Here is an 8628-nt window from a genome sequence, read left to right as displayed (position 1 = left end):
ATTTCTGTTACATATGGCATGATCTGGATATTCGTTATTCATGTGTTGCATATGCGTTATAGTATGTTGTCATTTTAAAATGATCACTTTTAAAAGCTCAACTGAACACGACGTTCTCAGGGTGAGCTATACAGATAAATATATGTTTGGCGTCCCCTTCACCACCGTTTAGCCTATTATCACTCTAGAGACCACATGTTTGGTGAAACTTGGTTATAATGTTTATATTGACAATATCTACGCCAAGTTTGAATCTTTGTCAAGTGCAACCGAAAACCAGGTCGCCAGGTCAAATCTTAGAAAGACCTTCATAATGAAGGTCTCAGTCCGGAATACCATACACATTCCGATTTCTCATACTTAAGTCTCATCTTATCTTTCACCAAAGAGGACTATTTATTTTCCCTAGATCCGTCCTGTATGTTTGTGAGTCCGTCCGTACGCTTACCTTAATCATGCCATAATTAAAAACTAACTCATGGCACATTGTTGAATCTTGGTATACATCGTTAAGTTATGCAAGACCTTTAATGTTTACATAAGGCTTAATGTTAGTGCACAGTAGCTAAAAATAACAGAAATGAATAAATGACAAAAGCTCAACAGCGTGTATTAGATAAGATCATGACACTTGTTTCAATTGTCCCATCCTCAAGCTGAATCAAGCGTACACACACACCTATCCCATTCCCCGATCGAAAAATACGCAGTAAATTATGAATATAATATTGTAGAAAACGCACCTTATACGGCCAAACGATTTATAAGTAAAACTGATTTGATCAAATGATCAAAATATGTTACCTTGACGTTCCTCTTTATTCGTTCTACGAAAACCGATGTATTATATGTCATAAGTCTGGATTTATTATTCCAAAAATACGCTAAGGTAGGACAAAGTTATTTGCGCTTAACCTTGAAAGTCAATACCTTGACTTTCATCAATTTACCTGCGACGAAAACCGAATTAATGAACGACATACATTTTGCTTAAATATTTCTAAAAATACGCGCGGGTCGGAAACAATTAATTTCACTTTTCGTGGAATGTCATTATGTGAGCAGGATGTCTGTAAAGTGTTTAACGTAGTCAATCAAATAATTGTAAATTTAGACGTAAACCCCAATACAAAGAAATGATGTTTTAATAAAATCGTTCCAAATACGTTACCTTGACTTCCATCTTTATTTGCTTTTCGAAAACCGAATTAATGTTGATATAAGGTTTGCTTTAATATTTCGAAACATATGCCCGGATCGGATAGAGTCAATTGCACAATAATGTAATTATGTGAGCTTGGTGTCTCCAAAATGTAGGCCGTGGTAAACCATCATGCAAAACAATAAATCGTTATACCAAGAATTCATATCTAAATATGGGTTCGTGTGTTCAGTTCGACACAACATTGACAAGAGAAAAATGTCCTATCCATTAAATTTTATGTTAGTTGTAAAACGCGATTAAAACGCAGCTACAATACGCTCAATAGAACACAAGGAATTTCGATACGTGCCGTCTCTTTGATAATTGAAATCGTAAGTGAAGCACATATTTATCTGATAAACATCGTTGTTGAAAATGTAAATTAATATTATTTTCAAATCAAGGTCAAGAGATCAAAGGTCAGAGTGACAGGGACGTTCTTGCTGGTTGAAGGGGGTTCGCATGCAGTATAAACATTTATTTCTTCAGTAGATATCATCCATCTGGTGAACGGACCTTACATTTGATTATAAAACAATAACACATACATATAAAAACAATAAAAAGCTATTGCAGACTCCTTAATTGTTACGGGTTTTCACTGTTATGGGACTAGACAAACTGTAAATGATCTTTTGTGAATGCAACATATGTTTAACTGGAATAGTTCAAGCATTCATACGAACATAAAATATACCATATTAAAAGTGTAATTGTCAACAACAACACACGCCCACATACGAGTGTTACATTTGGCATAAGTTACGATACTAAGACGTTCCGTTTATAAGCTTTCTACAAAACATCTATTTCAAATAACTTTTTTTATTATCGCTAATATACTTTTCTTGAAATTGTAGGGATCGAGTAGAATAAGTTTGATTTTTTGTATTAATGTGACTAAACCTTTCGATTGAATGAGGTATTCAAATGATAAATTTCATGCACAACACTAACATTTACTGTGTTTTTTTGGGGGGTTTGTACAGTTAATGGGTAGACCAAAGACGTGCCTGTACTGCGGGCTGAATCTAGCCCATCTGTGAATACTTGGTAAGATTTTAAAATGTGATATTTCTTCAGATCGTATGCACGGAAAACGGAGGTTTTAGGTTCAATAATATAAAGGTAGCCATTTTACGCGAATGCAAACACACATATTAAATTGGGAACTCGGTATTTACTCATCTTCCTAAAAATAACAAGCACTGAGTTTTCATTCAAGTACATAAGCCCATTTAATTTAACCTCTTATGACAAATTTGAGTTGCAATACAATTTCCAAAGAAATATTATTGCTTAACATCAACCATACTAATTTAAGTGAAAACGCAATACATAACAAATTATTAGCAGAGGGCCACGTAAGCTGAGCAACTTTTGTGCTCTTTTTTTAGCCCTTTCAGCGAGTTATCAAAATAACAAATGTTTTGAAAAATGTTGAATAACGAGTGGCAAACAATGTGACTTCTAGAGTGCCCATTATTACCAAAACACTAGCCGAGTAACTATTCTTAAGAATTTTCCCTTATTATTTAACCTTCACGCAAGTTTCCCAGTCGTTCTTTTAAAAGGGAGCGTCTTCTAGTTATGTTCGATGGTTAGGCTGAGAACACTGCTAAACAATTATTGATTCCCGTAGCATACATTTTTAATGCGCATATGAGCTATTTAAGAGCTCATTCTCTACGTCACTCCTGGAAGTGCCCTTAATATATTTGTACAGAGCTCGTCAATATCAGAGCTGGCTTGATTGTTTAAAATAACTGTATGTGCGCTGTTAATGCTTAAATTTTGATGTCGTATATTTGCGGTTTGAATGTCTGCGTCTTAAATAACACGATACTTTACATTTTCCGCTCGTTTTCAGTATCAATGTCAGAGCTGGCTCGAATTTTGCACCAGCTAAATATTCGCGGTCTTTAACTAGGCGATTGTATTTTTCACAGACACCTGAAAGGCAGCAAACCATGACATAGTGAATCGAACGAATAATAATGCTGAACACTTGTTAATACTGATGTGTGAATCATGTGGAACAATCTCAATCGCAAACGCTTTGATGAACATAACGTGGTAGTATCAATAAATGACGTTATTTTCTATGGACCATACAAAATTATATCCCTGTATCTACAATCTAATACACTTGTGTTAACTGTGTTTCGGTAGCATCGAGGAAACATTGCAAAAACATCTATTTCAGAAAAGTTAGCACTGTTCATAGTTATATGTATTAAACCTTCTAGCAGATCAAGTAAATATAAATAATGATCAATAAAAGATTCATATTTAACAAAAGCAATACATACACAGGATACACAGACATAAAAAGTCCATGTTTACATATAACACACTAGATTCGTTTATATGAGTGTATATTGTTTATTTTTACTAAATCGAAATAAGTAAATATGTGCATTTTTTATTTTTATGTATTGATAATAAGAGTTAGTTAAAATTGTATCAACATAATTATATTTTTTTTACATACATTGTTGTATTTTTTTAAGTGGAAATTATATTAAGAAAACAAAACAGTGAAGAGAAAGATTTGACCCATTCCACTATGATACTTGTTCAACACAGTGCAAATTTAAATGTCTACAACTACTCATTTAACAAACCCGTCACAAAGGTTACCTCTCATATTTAGTAATCTGACGAGAGATGATTTGCTCATACTGTAACGGCTTGTTTAGCTATTAATTTTACAGACGGGTTACTAAGCGCATGTATAATCAATCATAACTATTACTGACATTAAACATACCAGTGTAAACGTTTAATGTGCAAAACTAGTTTCACTCACATCAAGAGCAATGAGTTTACCGAGCCGTAAGTTTTGTGAGCAGTAAAATCTTTGCGCAGAGGAGGCATTTTAATGACGCACTCGTCCCGGATAATTGTAAACCATTTTCCAATAGTTTAAATATAGTTCATATTTAAATGTTGACAAATATTTGTAAAATCATGTTAGAATCAACGAATGTTTGCATCACCTTAATATATCGGTCAACACACAATTTAATGCGTTTCTGATCACTGCATGATAATGAACGCGGGTTACCGCCTACATGGTTAAATTTCTATATATAAACTCTTCAAATGGTATGTTTATTAACAAACACAAATAAATCAAGAACTGTTTCAGAATAAAGTATGTTTCTTTTACATCCGTCAATCACAAACGAATTGTTTATGTCCCCGCGGCCTTGTCCTTTGGAAACAGGAAGTCGGTGGTTTCAGTCTCGTACGGGGCAAATTGTGACGTAGCCGTTTCCCCAGCAGCTGGTCAAATCCATCCACCGTGTAGAGATATTTCTGTTTCCGGGCATTGCTCAATCATTTCTTTGAAGTTTTTACAAACCACGTAATGGAGGTCCATAGTATAAAAAGTATTGTTTATTTATATTATTTATAGTCTTTATTTCTTTTTTATTTTACATGTTGACTGTATATCTGTATGATGAGGGCTATGATGGCCCCGAAGCATCCATCTGGGTTCAAGATACACCAATTGACGAAGACCTGACATGCTGACCTAGTGTTTGATCCAACTTGGATTAGATACATACATGTCCTTGATGCTGTTAGGAAACAATTCAAGGTATTGTCGAAATAAATAATCGGACGAACAGGTTCGATTAAAATTCAATAATAAATGTACATTCTATAGTAAATACAAGATTTTTTCTAACATTTGACCTGGTGACCTAATTCTTTTTTTCCCACATGGTCGAGATTTAAACACTACGTAACTATTGTTAATATTTACTTTCTGGAAATATTTTATCAAGATTGAGCAAACCATAACGAGGTTAAAATCTAAACATTATAATGCAAGACGCTAACCGCATGACGACGCCGGGAGTCACAAGCTCACCCTGAGAACTTCGTGCTCAGGTGATACAATACAATTGAATTACTCCTAGGCATTAAACGTCACTTACCGAAAATTAAGGTGCATGACCTTGAAAAATAGAATTGCTAAGTTAACCTTTGACAGAAGAGCTCGAATATCTATATGTGATACATCATCTGACTGATTAAAAAATACCAAGTAATATTTACGTCTTCTGAGACATGAAAAAGCTGCAGAGCACACACAATATTACGCGGTAATTTACCTTGAACTGATACCTTGCCTTTTTAACCATTTGCGTTCTACGAAAACCGATTTTATAAATGACATTAGTTTTTCGTTATTTATCCTTAATAAAAGCTCAGATCGGATACAGTAAATTGCACTTTTCGTGGAATGTAATTCTGTGGGCAGAATGTATCTTAAGTTTGTAACGTAGTCAACCATGGTAAACTAACACATGAACAACACAATGCACAGAAATCACGTTTTAATAAAAGCGTTCCAAATACGTTACCTTGACTTTCCTCTTTTTGCGTTCTACGAAACCCGAGTTAATGTATGACATTATATTTGCTTTTTATTGCTAAATACGTTTGTGTCGGAAAACTTAATTGGGCTGTTCGTAGAATGTGATCATGTGAGCAGGATGTATCAAAAGTTGTAACATACTGAACAATTATTAAAAAACACCTCCTAAAAAATACCAAGAAACAATTCGTTCAAAATAAACTTCCGTGAACTTCATCCCTCTTCATATTACGAAAACAGATTTAATGTATGACCTTACTTTTAATTTATTAGGGCTGTTTGTGGATTGTAATTATGTGAGCAGGATGTCTCCAAAATGAAGGTCTTGGTAAACCATCATAAACAAAGGCAAATCTCAATACCAATCATTTATATTTGAATAAGGGTTCGAGCACGTGTTTTCTGTTTGACACAACATCGACAAGAAAAAAAATGTGTAACCCATTGCATACATACCAAATACCACTTTTGACCCGATTAACTAATGACACATGGACGGTCTTCTCATTGGTTGACTATTGTAGTGGAACTAATTGAAGACAATGCAAATCGATTAAAATACAAGAATTGTATTAGTAAATAATGCTCAATTAATTACACATTTAAACAAAAAAGATCCAGAATAAGCAACCGACTGTGTTTGTACATAGATAATGTATCATATCATAGGGATTTTTTTTTAAGTTGTAAAACGGGATTTAAACGCAATTACAATATAACACATGACATTTCGATAAGATTCGTCTGGTTTAAAATTGACAAAGTGAGTGAAGCACATAATTATCTGATAAACATTTTTTTAAATTGTAAATTGAAATTATTTTCACATTAAGAGATCTAAGATCAGGGTTACAGAGAGGATCTTCATGTAAGTAGGTTAATGTCATAAATAACGCCACTGGGACTTTTCGCGTAAATTTGTTTTCTATAAAACATCTATTTCAAATTAAACTTTCTTAGTATCGCTTAATATAGTTTTCTTGAAATTGTAGTGATAGAGTAGAATATGTATCTCTTTTTTCGGTGAATCTCACTAAACTTTGTTAATATATAAGATCTTCTAATGATAAAGTTCACACAAAGCAATCACATTTACTGGTTTATTTTGGTTTTTTAAGTTTATTGGTTTAGTACACTGAATATTTGCCTGTTATAACCTGGGCGTAATCTAGACCTTTAGATAATGTAAATATTTGGTAAGATTTTTGTCAATGATATGTGCATAGATCTTCTGCGCCGAACACGGAGGCTTTAGGTCATAAAGTATGAAAGCAGGCCACAAATGTTAACATGTACATTAAATCGGGCAATCAGTATTTACTCATATACTTAAAAACTATCAAGAACTGAGTTCTTATTAAAGAACCTATTTTTATTTTATTAAATCTCTTATGACTACTGTAAATTGCAATACACATAGTATGATTGCTTAGCATTACAACAAATGATTTGTTTAATTCAATCCTGGAACATTATTTCCTTGGTCTCTTTCATTTTGTTTTGCTTTTTAAGGAACATATCGATCTTACATGGTTATATATTTAAGCTTAAAACTTCAGTTGTTACTGTCTCGGCATGGACGTCGCCATCTTGACTATCACGTGATTACCTCTTCTGTATAACAGTAATGTTTATCTGGTTTCAGATGTGATTGACAAGGGTTTGCTATTACCTTAACACATCACCGTATGAGGCTTTTGGGAACTGATTATTACCTTTGATCAACATAATTAAGCTTTTCTGATTTAGAAAACAAATCGTGTTTTGTCAATAAGCTATGAACAGTATTCAATCAGATTTTAACAACTTCCCCGTTTAGGTCATTTGCTCGCTGTAACTATAAGCGTCTATGCTTTAGGCTTTAAAGCTTCGAACAGCGTGTCATGAAGTGGGTTTACCAGTGAACACACAGAGTCTGATCACAAATTTAGTACCCGCATGTCACTGCATAATCGGATGCAACATATCCAACCTCCGATCTGTAAAGATATGAAAACGGTATTGGAAAAAAAAGAAAGACTCGGGGCCTCGAACGGTGTTTTTATGGCAATAATATAGTTTTCATTCATTGAGAAACACCAATCAAATAAATACTTTAAACGAGAAAAGAAATCAAACAACATACTAGCATGTACCATATTTTAAATGTTTTATAAACTTTAGTATTCCTAGCGATACTCCGATACAAACATATGTAATGGTTGTTTTTTTGTAATAGCAAAAATGTGTCCATGCGTCATTTACAAAAACCTTCAACAAACTATTTTTTTGGGGAGTGCTCATCAGTAAACTGTACTTGTCTGTTGTACGTACATAACTGAGTTTTCGACGAAATGTATTTGACAGTTATAAATGATGTGAAAAATATGCGTTCCTAGTATGAGTTATTCTTAGCTGTTATACTAGGTATTCATACATGTCTTTTGTACGTACATTACTGAGTTTTCGACGAAATGTTTTTGAAAGTTATAAAGGATGTAAACAAAATATGCGTTCCTTGTATGAGTTTTTCATAGCTGTTCATTGGTTTCTATACATGTTTATTGAACTTGCATGACTGAGTTTTCGACCAAATGTGTTTTAAAGATATACATCGCTTTCATGGTCCTAGTTATTTTTAGCTTCATTCTAGATATTCGTTCACGTTGCATGGGTTTTACTCTACTTTTATTATGTTCACTGATACTCTGATGACATCGCACCAAGCCTCTTGACTAATCAACGCACAAAAGTACTGCAGTGATTCGTTATTCTGAATCGCCAGTCTTATTTAATTTTTTTTTATAAATAGCAAGACCAATAACGATTGAACGTTGACATTTTAATAGGTATGTTGAAATTATTAATTTCAAACAGGATCTGTTCTCAGTTCAGAATCAATAACTGCAACAATGATTTAGTGAGCATTCAATTGCCATTAAGTACTAATCACCAAATTGCACGCTGAGTAAAATATTTATTTTGCAATCAGATTCAAATGCATTAAATCATTTAATTAAATCTTTCTAATGTCATATACAATTTGAAT

This window comes from Dreissena polymorpha, chromosome 6, assembly GCF_020536995.1.
Source record: "Dreissena polymorpha isolate Duluth1 chromosome 6, UMN_Dpol_1.0, whole genome shotgun sequence".
Taxonomy (NCBI): domain Eukaryota; kingdom Metazoa; phylum Mollusca; class Bivalvia; order Myida; family Dreissenidae; genus Dreissena; species Dreissena polymorpha.
This window is presented reverse-complemented; position numbering follows the sequence as displayed.